The sequence below is a fragment of the Pyxicephalus adspersus genome, chromosome 5, assembly GCF_032062135.1.
Source record: "Pyxicephalus adspersus chromosome 5, UCB_Pads_2.0, whole genome shotgun sequence".
NCBI lineage: Eukaryota > Metazoa > Chordata > Amphibia > Anura > Pyxicephalidae > Pyxicephalus > Pyxicephalus adspersus.
In genome coordinates, this window is record NC_092862.1 from 30,766,129 (window position 1) to 30,780,910 (window position 14,782).

Here is a 14,782-nt window from a genome sequence, read left to right on the forward strand (position 1 = left end):
TAATATATTGGTTTACAAGTTTTTCTCTTTTCCACTCTTCCCCACTTTCTCTTTACACTTAACTAGCCTGGTTCAAATGTCTGAAAATGGTGCTGATATAACTGTTAGTAGTATTTGAAATTGTCAGATGGGGTGGTGAAGTGCAGCAAAAGACCTAGAACTGTGCCCTTGTTGCCTTGTGGGTTATCCAGTCCTGATTCCTTGTGATTTGAGCGTATCCAAATTATAGATCCAGAAGGCCACTCTCTTACTAGGTCACTTTCTAGTTTGAAAATTGCCACCTCAGGGACAATCACCCTTTTTTTAATTAACAAAAGACATAGGAGGACAATTGAAAATCCTCTTTGCCAGTGATTTGATAGAGTAGATCCCATTTTTTAGACCACTTTACTTCTACAGAAAATCGCCGTTCCATGCAGCTTGAAGTGAGCTGTCTATACTCAGTGCAGGTTCTAATAAGTGGCACTTAACACAAATGGGTCAGACATCTTCCATGATTGTTGGTGGGTCATTGAATTCTGTTTAGACTTGTTTTCTCTTACTGTATTTAAGTATCTCATTTTTGCTGTAGACTAAAATAATGTAACAGCACCAGGAAATATGTGTGTCCTTAGTATAAATCCACTGAATGTTTAAATCATTAGGAATTAGTAATTTCTCTAGTTATGTTTCACGTTACCTATTTTATTTATTTATTTAGCCCTATATGTCTGTTTATGAATTTACCCCAACAGTTCTTACCAATGCATTGTATTCATTGTGGGCATTGTACTTTATTGTTCTGTATTACAAAATTAATACAAATTTTGTGTTACAGCTCTAAACTACATGGCACATGTGTTGTGTAGCTTGGAGTACAGCCCTGTGTGCGGTGATTTTGCATGCGCAAGGATTACATCATTCAATCAGTGAGGAGGATTGGCGGTTCCACTGTAATCCACTGTGGAGTCGGCAGTGAAGATGGCAGCTCCCATTCCTGCAGCACTGACATGTTCTGGACCTGTCATCCCTTCAGGGCATATATGGTAAGTATGTGCAATAGTTGGTAAGTATGCTGTGCATACTTCCTGATTATGGTAGAAGCTCACCACCCACCAACAAGTTTAGTTTAGTTAAGTTCTGCTTTAATTTCTCTGTTCCCAATAGCATATACTCATCTTTACTAACTCCCAAACCACTCTGCTTAGAATCTGGGAATAAAGAAAAATACTCAGCACTTCAGAATATATATAAGGCTGTACTTTCTCTTCTGTGAGAAGTGCAGGTGCCTTATCATTGAAGAAACCTTTGCCCTATGTAAGCTTTAGTAATTTGGTGTGGTGCCTGTGCTTTCATTCTCAAGTTTTAGTGATGGTAGAGATAACCAAACACCTTCACCAAAAATGGCAGTAATCTAAGTCTATAAATATATAATAAAACCTTTCAATGCTCATTCCTCCTAGGATGCCAGAAGATCAAAAACAGATCTGGTGCCTGTTAGCATTATAATGATATTTTAGGAGCGATACATAATTACAAAGCCTCTACAAAGTACAAAAAATTGATTTAGGTGGGTAGCAGAATGGCATGGAAGTCTGCACGCTTGGTGTTTGTATTGAAGGGAGGGGAATTTTTTTTTTAGGTATTTTAAAATGTAAAGGCAAAGGTGTGGGTAATGATTTCAGAGCCGTGACACATGTCCCTGTGTTCCCAGTATTTGGGCATGCTATGTGATAATATATGGTCAAAAACAAAACCTGCATGGAGAAGTATCACAGCTCTCTGTTCTCACAACTTAGTATGGCCTCTAACATTTACACTCTTTACACTTTTCCTACATCTTTCTCTATCCATTAATAGAATTGCTGTCAACACTGGGGCGAGGGCATACCGACAGGACTTGGCTGAAAAAAGCTGAATGGGCTGAGCTGCAAAAATGGATGCAAAAAAAGGTGAAAACAGAATTCTATGAAAACAATTGTTTATGATAAAGTGTTTATGATGGAATGCTTTACCAAACTGAATGTTATCCAGTTGGGGTTTAAAGCTACTTTAATATAGGTTTTACAATTTCCAACACTTAATTCTCTAAAAAATATGCCTTTTATTAAAAACCTATTTCCTAAGAACTGTTTAGAATTGTAATCAATACAATATGAGATTCAATGATGTGTTTTGTAATTGTTTGTTAAATCCACAGATGGTAAAATAAAACTGTAACTAGAAGGACTTTGGAACTGACACATGCCAACATTTTTGAAAGAATAATATATTTTATTCCAATTCAATTGTTACTCAAAAAATAAAAAAACAAAGCAGAGTCAAGTAAACATTATGCAAATATGTGAAAAGTGTTCCTAAATTTGCTGAAGTTTGTATTTTCACAAGTTGAAGTTTAAATCAAAACTTCGAACCATGATATAACAGAAACTATTACCTGAACATGCTATCCAATGACATTCTGAACTCAGGTTCACCTTTTTACAACCCCACAGTGGGGATAGCATATCCCCCGACAGTCCTGGATTCTGTCAAACAATATGATTGTGTCCCAAATTCCCACTGTAAGTCAGATGCAAGACCAGACCAAGCACTTACTTTCTCCAACTGGCCACCAATTTAACACTGGCCTTTTCTGTCTGCTGAACACCAGTAACAGTTTTTCATTCCCCTTGACCCCAGGCATTATCCATCTCTATGACCATCAATAACATGTTTTTTTCCCATCTGCTGACTACTGCCAGATTTCTTTCTTCTTGTTAGTCACAGATGCCATCCACTTTTTTACCCTAATGGCCAAGGATGCCAGTCGGCTTTTCCAATATATAACCAGCAAAAGAATGGAAACTATAACAGATACCCCTGATCGCTTCATCTCTGCAGAGTATTGTACAACAAAGTGCTTACTACACCGCATTACAGCTAAAGTATTTATTGTCCCAACTGTTAACCGGTTGCTAATTTAATTAACTTCTCCTATATTTCTTAAGTTTTAGCTTTTTGTCTATTCTATTTTTCTTTTGAAAATTCTCACTTGCAGTATTGTCTTGAAATAATATTTTGTGGGAACTTTTACATTACCAGAGTCTGTATTTCACCCTTTCCAAGTTGTCCTTTTTTTCTGAACTTGGATATTGGGTCAGGAACTTTTACATCATCACATACAATGCTCAACCAGTGATACTGATTCCCATCCTGCATTGTACATAATGACATTGAGAAGGGTCTTAAAGAAACCAAAAAATACATCCAAAATCAGCAAGAAGAAAGACCACAGAATCCTAGGTTAGGACAAGTAATATTGTGATAGATCTGTGGTTTAATTACTAAAACTTTAATCAAAGAGCAGCTTTTGCAGTGGTAGGTCATAGGTTCAAATCCTGTCAAAGGCAATTTCTGCTAGGAGTTAATATGTTCTCCTTATGTTTGCATGAGTTTCCACCAGGCACTGCAATACATGCACATCCCTTTAAACACAATCAAGACAAATACCTATTGGTGTATTAAAAAAAGAAAAAAAAGAAACAAATGAAAGCATATATAAGGTTTTAAAGAAAACAATATAATTTTCTACTATGTGTATTAGGAATTGAACTGGGAAACACATTGCATGATATAGAAATAAAATGGGGAAGAAGGGGGGCCAAATCAATTAGGTAGCCTGAGTGCCATAAATCATAGATATGCTTTGTGGTATTGGTAAGTGTTGGCTCCCACCTCCTGTATGTCCTTGTTGCTATGATTGGTGACCTTAGCGGCCATGACTGCAAAATTTGCTGGTTACAGTGAGAAAAGAGAGGGACGAAAAGAGCGCGAGTGAGAGAGTGCTAAGATACTGTAGATTTAATGACCATACAGTGTAGCAGTGTCCTGAGGTTTTATGCATATTTGCAAAGTTTTGTAACAAATACTTTTGTTTTAACATAAATGTTGAAATCATTTATAGTATTTTAGTATTTGGCAGTCAAAGAAACTTCATCTTGCTTATCACCCGCTCCCTAAAAAAATCAATAGCATTGTCCAAGTTTTAAAAACCAAGCTGATTGAACACCCAAAATGCATGTAAAGGTATCTGCAGACATTATTTGGTGCCTTTGGTGCCAGGGTGTATTTGTACCATTTAGGTACTGGCAGGTGTACTTTAATTTTTAATTTTCCACTCATAATTAACTTTCAGCTTTGGACCAGCAGTAGCTATTAAGGGCAGGCATGTGTATATCCCCTTTAATTTCATCTCAGTTCTGAATTTATTAAAGTGAGATAAGGTCAACTGTTCAAAATACATTTCAAGAAAGCCACCTACAGAAATCCATTTCATGGGGTTCATTTCTTTAAATAAATTTATAAATGACGACTTTCACTATAGAAATGACAGTGGGAGAATATTTATGTCTTATTATGACATTTTACAAACTCATAATGTGAATATATAACAAAGAAATTTCTGAATCACTGCCCTGAAAAATTAACAGCTGTCTCTGTATTAAAATGCATTCTAGAAAAAGAATTGTAGAACCATAAGACTTCAAGATAAGTAGGGATTAACATTGTGTGCTACAGTGCAAGTAAACACAGTGATATCTGTTTGCATGGTTAATTAACAAATCACTCTGTGTAAAACACAAGTGATGTTCACGCAAAATTGTCAAATACAAAGGTTTGTCACCAAAGCTGCTCAGTTTGCTGTTTTGAATAAAGTATTTTAAAATAATAAAACTGATTAACAACTGAAAAAAATGTTTCAAATAAAGTCAGACATAAGCTATATTTAAATTAAAAAAGGCAAAACAAGATATCATTTTGGCTAAGCCAAAATATGTATATGAGCAAAAAAAATATTCTAATGTTGCCACCTACTGGACAAAAAATAAAACTAAAATGACTGTGAAGAAGCTGATTTAGAAATGGGATATATGATAGTTTGCTGATTTTTGTCAGGCAGATATAAAACCTAACTGGATGGCAATAAGTTTAAATGTGCTAATATATATATATATATATATATATATATATATATATATATATATATATATATATATATATATATCATTATTTAGGACCATTTTGGTGACAATAGGACCTAATGGTGACAACAGTAGACAATGTTTCTGTAATGTACTTTGGTATTATAACTTGTAGACTTGTATCTAACATGACAATAGAAGAGTATAAATAAGAGAGGGCTGTCCCATATAACCAAAAATGCATTGACAAGAAAAAAGTATTCTTAAGAAGGAGGAGAAAAGCAGAAGCCTCTTTCTATCCCTACTTTTTTTCGAAGCCAACCCCAGGTTTCAAGAGTGAAGAGTTTTAAAACCCAATCCAGGTTCTCTGAATGAGTTATTAAAAATGGTTTGTTTGTTTTTTGGCAAATATTAGGGCCTGATTTATTAAAGCTCTCCAAGGCTGGAGAAGGTACATACTTATCAGTAAACCAGCAAACCTATAATGGATCTGGTACAAAATTCCAAACATTTGCTAACACATACTAACAAATAGCAAATTTCTTTTAAGAAAACCCATTCCAGGTTTGCTGGATCACCCAGCTTCACCAATAAAAGTATCATCTCCAGCTTCGGAGAGCTTTAATAAATCAGGCCCATTGTGTCACACTGTATGTGTTCACAAACAAATCAGTGCAATAACACTTGATTTAAATTTACAATATTCACCTTAGAATCACTCAAGGTTTCAAAAGTTTTCCACGTTTCAAAAAGTACAAAAAAGGCTAAAATTCAAAAGAAATATCCCACAAAACTAATCATCTGAAATAAGAATTTAAAACATGCAATCATGACAATGACATGACAATCAAATACGAACACCATTGTTATATTTTCCCATGTGTATGATTGGAATTTTGTAGAACACAGGTTTATTTTACTTACCGCAACTTTTTCCTAATCCTGAAAAAAAAAAAAAACATTAGATTGATTGTTGTCATCCAATAGCTCACAAATTTAAGGATTGCTGTATTCAGAATTTGTTTCCTTTATAATTCATATACTATTGGCTCGTCTTGTCCAATAGCATGCATTTTGCAGTCTATTACTTGTGTCACTTTGTTATTTAAGCATCACAATCTCAGGAAGTTGTGGAAGATCAGCAGGCCATGAAATGTGTTATTTGAACAATAGCATTTAATTTCCCTCTATCAAGCTTCTCAGGATCTTTTACTCATGCAAAGCTTGATTTTGTGACACAGCCCAAGGTTTGATTGCCATACACTCACTAGCAAAGGCACAATCAGCATAGGGCTTTGTCATCTCTACCACCATGAAACCTTCTCCACCATGACCCCAAACTTAAAAGTTTTGAATTATGTTTTGTAACAACTAGGTTTTCTAATTTACTTTATTAGATGCTTCAATAATGTATTATCACATTGACAAAAAAAAGTCAATTTTAACAATTTTTTTCTCTCTAGAGATTATAAACATTCTTACTCATTATTTGTCATTGCCATTCCCTTTTAAACTGGCTGTGTGTGTACATCAAAATAAAAATAAATAAATAAAAGTAATAATAGTTATAGTTGATGTTAGTTATAAACTGTCAATGAAATTGGATGTTCCGTTCACTTATAATGAGGAGTGTTGTCTGTGCAGTCTATAAATCATACTGCGTTCAGATTACTCTGCCTTGACTAGCAAAATTGTGTCCCAGTTAATCAGTATCACCTGGGAGTTGATTATCTCATCAAGATATTTGGAATGCTGCAGTTGCTCTTCCCCCTTCTCGATGGCGGAAAACATAGTGAACCGTGTGACTGGCTGATTTACTTTCATTTAATCGTCTGATTTCTTGTTGTACAGTACCTCTCAAGTGTCATAGCTAAACTTTACATTCATTACGGTTTATTAACTTCTGTATTATGGAAAGATTAGCATGATAATTGGCCAGTGATTTTTAGTGGGAAAGGAGTCTTAAGTGTTACATGGTCTTGGCATGTCATTTGAGTTTGTGTGCCAAATAATATTAGCATAAAGAATATGAAGAATAGGTTTGTTCATTTGTATTATGTGGTACATAGGTTACATTTAGATAAGGATTGGGGATTTTTACAGAATATAGATAGACTAAAACAATATTGAGTTTTATGCTCTTTAGAAAAACAAATTTTACTGTTGTTCCCTTAAAAAATGTGTTAGAATGGTTTGATTATAAACGTTAATTAGTGATATTAGGCCAAGTGATTATTAAGTGATAAGGTTTATTTGTAGAGGCCTTTATGACCGAGCCCTATCATGGGGTAATGTGTCAGTAGAGTAGCTGATCTTTTCAAAACTGCCATTTGTACCTAAAAAATACCAAAGAATGTACAGTACAGCATTAGAAATTAAAAAACATTTCCATGCTGTGCTCAAAGCCATTTACCTATACAATCACAGCTACCCAGGTAAGAACTGCTGAGGGCTCCATAGGCTGACACATCGCTTATTCCATACAAGCTGTAGCCAAATTTGAATGTGCTAATAAGACCAACCTTGCAGCAGTCCTTTGTTTAGGACTATGCATGTACCTTGATTTGTCTTCTTCATGTAATGAACTTGATAGTTAAACTTTTCTTAACCAAGTACCCGGACTTAGAACCCCTAATGGATAATGCTAACAAAATAGGCTTTCATTTTGGATGGTCGTACCCTTCATCCGCTCACTTGGAGGGTGAGCATCACCACCACAGTCATTGTGTGACTTCCAGTAAAAAAGAGAACTATCATGGACTAAGTGAATGAATGCAGATCCCACGCTATAAATGAGCAGTGCCTAGAATAATATGCTGTGTCTAACTATTTTTATCAAGCTTTGAAAAGACAAAAAATGACCAATTTTGATCATGCAGTCATCAGTGACATCATCCATATTGTCTGCAAGCTGGTACAGACGATCCTGAGGAAGGAAGATTTAGTCATAGTAGAAGGAGAGTTGTGTTGGTCTAGTAGGAGAGGAGAAGGCTATACAGGTTATTGTCTAGATCGTGGGGGCTGCCAGAGGACCAAGTTGTGTTGCCTAAACTACACCAATCCGAGTTGTCAGCGCTAGGTAGTTTGAGCCACATGAATGCCTTCGGGCAGAACATCCCTTGCATAGGTTGCATCAGAACCACGGATTATTCTTGGGTGCCTACCTTATTGGATCGATTCAAAATTGCAGTACTCTCTCCAGAAAAGAAGAGGTAAATTAACAAGTGTCAGTAGAAGGAAGTACTGTTAGGCAGCTTGTGCAGAGCCCTAAGTGTCTAAGTTGGAGCAAGGGTCGTCCGGCATTCTCGCAAAATATTCCTTGAATTTCCGATGGGTCCGCGAAATTTCGGTGAACCGATTTCGCAAAACCATCGGAAGATGAAGGAAATCATTACGATCCCCGGCACTAGAGGTTAATGCCTAATGCCCGGGGATGGCAGTGGAACTGCAGATGAACTCTCAATGGAGAATGTAGCCCTGGGACTCCAGTGTGCAATCCCCGGCACTACAGGGTAAATGGGGACAAGTCTCCCCGTTCAAAACCTCTAGTGCTCTCTGATTGGAAAAGCTTTTCTCAGCCAATCAGAGAGCACTAGAGGTTTTGAATAGGGAGACTTGTCCCCATTTAACCTTTAGTGCCGGGGATCGCACACTGAGCTAATCCGAGAATGCAGCCGGTGCTGCATTCATTGATCACCACAGCCCGCAATCTTTTTTTTTTCAAATTCAATCTTGTTTGGTGAATTTACACCGGCCATTCTTGCTTACAATTTCGGTAAGTGAGAACGTCCAAATTCGCCACGAGATCGAGTTTTGCTTGCTCATCCCTAGTCGAAAACTTACAGAATATGCACTAGAGGTACTTGTATAAGAGGCAAGCATTTCTCATTGCTCAATAAGCCTCTATCAACCTCTGAAGGAAACCCAGGCTTCCAAAAAACCCTGCTTGAGAAATACTGCCTTAAATTCATTTAATGGGCAATGTCCGATCCTGTCACCTGATGACCACCAGCGAATGAAAATTCTAGTACAGTGGTGAGTGTTTCTTTGGAGGTAATAGCTTAAACAGGGCTAATGTTCAAATAAATCACTTCTGAGCATAAAGTTGCTTTTTATGCGCCATGAATACAAAAGCCTTAGTCTTTTTGGATACTGCAAGGCTGCAGGGACAGCTAGAAAATCCCTTATTACACTCGCAGAGTTGCCCATGGACTGTACATGTAAAAAATGTTCAATATCAACCACCTTCAGACTCACACAATGGGCATAGTTTAATAAAGTTCTCCAAGATTGGAGAGGATAAACTTTCTTCAGTAAACCTGAGTAATCTGGCAAGCCTGGAATGAATTTCCTAAAAGTCATTTGCTGGCAAATGTTTTAAATTCTGGACCACATCCGTTCCAGGTTTGCAAGATCACCCAGATTCGCTGATCAAAGTGTATCTTCTCCAGCACTGGAAAACTTTAATAAATCAGGCCCAATAGATGTGTTTTCGCTTAGATAGATAGATAGATAGATGGTGAATGTGTTACTAACATTTAGGATTCATTAATTTTATTTTCTTCTGATTACTGAGATGTACAGTATCTTTTTACAGAAAAACTTTGTATTTTAGGACCCAGTAAATCATTTATGAATAAGTCTTGGCTTACTGGACAATTAAATATGGGTGATGTTTTAAAAAATATTTTTTGACACATTTATATTACTTAGGGCTCATTACAAAATGTAAGTTTGTCTAGTTTACATGGTAAAATCAAATCATGCCAAATTAGACTTTCAGACTTAAGATTTTAAACCTGCCCTGAAAACAGAGAGGACTAAAAGTAGTACACATACAGTCTTTGTTTCTCTCCACGGGAAACATGAATAAAGGCTTCTTTAAAGATATCATTACCGCTATTATTGCTGTGCCTCAAATTTTAAAGTAATTCTCGACTGGCCATCTCCATTTTCAATATAATGATCCCTAACGTAGTCCATCTGCAGCATCTACAAAAGACTGTGGAATTAATTGCAGAAGAACTCCTCCTGAGTAAATGTCGAACTTTACATCTAGATGCTTATTGGTACCTTAGTGCGGCAGTGTTAAAATGCAACAGTTATTCTATTCCAATATAATGGAAATGGCACAAATTATGATTATTAGGTTAGATTGCCCACTATGAAGACACAACAAAAATATTTTCTCTCTGTAATTTAAGCTTTCTAAGTCTTCAGTTGCAGCTTTCAAAGTGCTTCCCATGGTGCATAGGCTTAAAAAACTTAGCAATAACATGGAAAAAGAAGTTAAGGAAATTGAAAAAAAGAAGACTTATGTTATTAGTAATGCAATAGTTATCCAATATACTCTTTTCTTACTTCTAAAAAACTATATGTTTTATATTCTTTAGGTGAATGAATACAACAGGGAATTATTTAAATGTGCCATAATAATATATTTTAATTGTGGATGTATACTGGTAAATTAAATTACCTGACAGCTTTTCATAACATTCAGTGGCCAGAATTTACTCACCATACGCAGAAGAGATAAGTGCAGACATTTCTCAGAGAATGTTACCTGCAAGTTATTTGCCTCTTTCTCCTGTGCAGACCAATTCACATTGTTATGAAGGGCAGGAGTTGAAATACAACGGCAAAGGCTGTCATGTACAAATAGCAGTACCCAGTAATCTGTTTTCGAAGAGAGAACTATTTATATATGTAGGGACCCCTTTACTGAGGGAAGCAACTAGTTAAAATGCACTAATCTGTCTGACAGAGAGTATTGGAGATGTTCCAAGATGTATTGGAGGATCTCCCTGTATGCAATAGTAAGGCGTGACCAATCACTAGTGATAAATGTTTCTCCTAATATCCTATAGGGCCAAGTGGGTTGTCATTCAAGAATATATTATACGGAAATTTTTCTGTGAGAGGGGATCAATAGGATAGTGAGTTACAAAACAGGCATGTCAAGTCAAGGGGGTTTAGGTCCTCTAGCCTTGCCAGCCTGGAGGTGAGAACATGAGTGGGGCCATTGTATTGACCCCATTGATCACCCACCTGGAGGGAAAAAGCCTAAGCATGAGTGTTAAAGGATCCAGAAGCGGTACTTAGAGATTGAGACTATCTGAAGTGAGCAATCCTTTGGAAAAAAATTGTGAGCCCTGTGGTCAGCCAGAAGTGTTAAACAGGACTGCCTGTGGGGCAGATTAGAGTTCATGGTGCTTATGGTAGATGATTGGGCCTGGTGGTATTTACCTCTCCAAACTGTGAGTCACCCCTTTCCCTATTTCCCATTGTTTGAGTAGTTCAGTAACCTCCTAGACCAGGGGTCAGCAACCTTTACTATCAAAAGAGCCATTTTGCCTCCTCTTCCACTAAAGAAAAATAGTCTGGAGCCGCATTGTTCACCTGTACCCCCTTCCTGTTCCAGAGAAATTGGGGTTCAGGTGCCTCCAGCAATGTGTAACGGTAGATTTTTTTGATGGGCAGAGTTCTTTATGTCTTGGTGATAGCCTAACAATTACATTTTAGGGGGTGTTAGTCACAGGTGTCCTCCACTTGCACCTACATTTTTGGTTTTGTACATCTCCCCATTCCAGAGGAATTGGGGGTCAAAGGAGGGGGATGTCATTGTACACACCCATTTGTACACGCCCCGTGGTAGATTTATTTCACTGGTAGATTTTTTTCATTAGAACACCGGATAGGGAATCCCCCTCCTCCGCAGTGTCTTGGGAGGAAGGTGATCCCCCATCAGAGATCTCCCCGCGGCAGCCGAAGGGAGCCACAACAAGGAGGCTGAAGAGCCGCATGCAGCTCCGGAGCCGCAGGTTGCAGACCCCTGTCCTAGACTAAACTTCTGGACCAAGCCTGTGTGCGTGTTTTATGAACCAGCTGAAGAAAGAACCCCAAAACTCAGCTACAGGGGTGGTGCATACATATATTTTATGGTGAGCATTACAAACACTTCCTACACTGTATTTTCTGTTACTTCCCACTACAACAATGTATTGAATAAAATAAGACTTTTTTCGACAGGAAAGTGTGACACCGGTCCTTGAATTTGTAGTTACCATACCACTTGACATTTTGGTGGGAATTACTCACCTTTGTTGTCTCAGTTAGATGTAAGAATCCAGTATGTGTGTGTTAGCAACTACTCAAAACTGAAATATCTGTACTGGCTGAGGCTGATGTCTAGAACAAGGTTCATAAAAATATTAAGCCACTAGAAACATTTACACTGTAAAGAGCTGAGGGTTTGTTGACAAACTTTGAGACAAAGAAATACTATCTGGTAAAGTGGTACTTGATTCTGTGACTCTGTTCCCTTTTTGCTGATATAGGAGAAATGTTTTGTTCTATATTGACAAAGTATGGAATGTTTTATATCCCTGTTTCTTGCTTATTGTCTATGTGGAAACTTTTTTTTAATATCATGTAAATGAGTCACTGTATGATAATAATAACAAACAAAACTGCCTTTGTTTTTTAGGTATGATCATAACCATATAAATGTAAAGCCCAAAAGTTGCTTGGGTAGTAAAGAAAACAATCCATTCATCTGGTGTGCTTATCTTCAGTTTCTGACGTGAATATACGCCACTGAAGTTGGATTTTATTTTGTATTTATTCAGCCTGCAGAGTTTTATACAATGAATCATTATTCTCCACAGATCGGGAAAATCTCCATGTGGCTATACAGGGAAATATAACATTAGTTATTTGCCACAAATATCACATATTCTGAATTCTCCACAGTTGTCTGATCCAGAAATCAATTTGAAGCAGAGCGAAAACATGCCAGTGGACTACATTCTGAACAATGTTGCTTGGTTTTCAAAGAGCCAATATTGTATTTAAATTATGCTAAAAATGTTAACCTTCATTGAATTTGTCATTGTAAAAAATGGTCTCTTAGCAAAAGGAAAATAATATCCAAAATTTATTTCCAACAAACCTAGTCCAGATCATGGCTTGCCTGAACACAGTAATATTGTGCAAGGTCTAGGATTTTTCAGTTGTATCATCTTGTATTATATTCATCCTCAAGGGCCAGGAAATTGGCATACCTTCATCATTTGCTCCACACATTTAGATTATTATGAATTTAAATTAGTTGATCCAATAAGCAGTGCCTAATAGTATAAGTTATATTTATATAAATTAAGATAAAACACAAGGAATGCTACAATTAACAAAAAGTTGTGTTAGTTGATATAACACAAATTTTCAGTCCCTCCAAATGCAGTTTCTTCATTAGTGTACACAGAAGTATTATGTCTTTAGTTCTATAGCAGTTCTACATTCTTTCCTTAATATTTGGAAATTATTTTTATTTTATGCATTTAATAAACTAACCTAAACATTCTGCTAAAGTTCATACACAGTATGTTAAGTGTCTTAACTGTCAAAATATTTGATTTAGGTACATTTGTGGTCTTGCCACCCTAGGCACCTAACTCTGTGACCTTTTTTCTCCAGAACATTTAAGAAATACAGTTTGGATAACACATTGTACCAGTCTGCAAAATGGACACAAAAAGTGTCACACAAAATGGACACAAAAGGAAAAAACAACATACCGGTACTAAAGGTAATATTGTACTTTCCACTTCTGTGATGAAGTTTAGAAAAGGAAAATGAGCGTGCTGTGCAATGAAGAAGAGCCTGATTGACTTATATGAATACCCTTTCCAGGATGAAAACTATTATGCATCAAGGTAGAAAAAAGTCTATATGGTAACTACATGTAAAAACTAAATTCAATACAAAACCAGCGAGCCGGTTTCCCGCGGTCCGTAGTCAAGTGAGCTTGTACAGTCGCCCCCTCACTCCCAGCTGGATTCCTGCCTTGATAATAATGAGCAATAGGGGTCGCGAATCTGCCAATTAAGGCGATTAGATTTCAGCTGCGCGATTAAGGAGGATCTGTTAAGCTGTCACTGGTGAGATCATAGCAATAATATGATCCTTTAGATAGGTACACCAGTAAACAGATCTTCTAATATAAAAAAAGAGAATAAAATTGAGTTGGGGAGCATTTAATGTTAAATATATGTTATATATATACACACATAAACATAAGAAGCAAACAAAAGAACGTGTGTGTGCTTGTGACTTTTGTGGGAAAATCTGGTCCGATGGCTTCGCGCGCGGTCAGTCCCAAGATAGTCGCGGGATTTACCCGTGAGCGGCTTCCCTGATCAGGCATCGGAAGCTTTTATATAGGTGCCTATGTAGAGGAGTTGAACTCGGTTAACTCTTGCATAACAGAAAAGAAATGAGTGATTTTAAAATATGCTTTTTTTTTAGCCCACATACATGTTTTAAACATTTGAACAGCACAAACATTTTTTTTAGGGCTCAGGGTATTATGTGTGCCATTAGTTTTAGGGGAACAGTGACTTTTAATGCAAGCTCGCCAGTGTAAAGCTGCCGGAGATGCGCAGCTCCGGCCGCGAGCTCATTCAGTTGCTGAATTGTGCGACGGATTAAGTTTTTGGATCACGAATACAAATGCGCTAGCGAGCTTACGATTTTGCTTGATGAATCAGGGCCAATGTCTCTACATCCCTTGGTGAAGCTTATGTGCGAAACACATCAGAAAACGAGATACCGTTGATGTTTATGACAATTATTATCATCTTTGTAACCACTGTGATGTAACTTGAACCTGATGTTCTTTTATATGAAGTCTATTACATGTGTTTATAATCCTATTTGACACTTTATGTAATTAAAACAGTATTACCTCTTTTAAGTTTGCACAACAAGCCTGCTTCTTTCATTTATCTGATTTAAAATTAAGGCTTGGCAAACATCAAAACTTCCTAACCTTTGGTTTT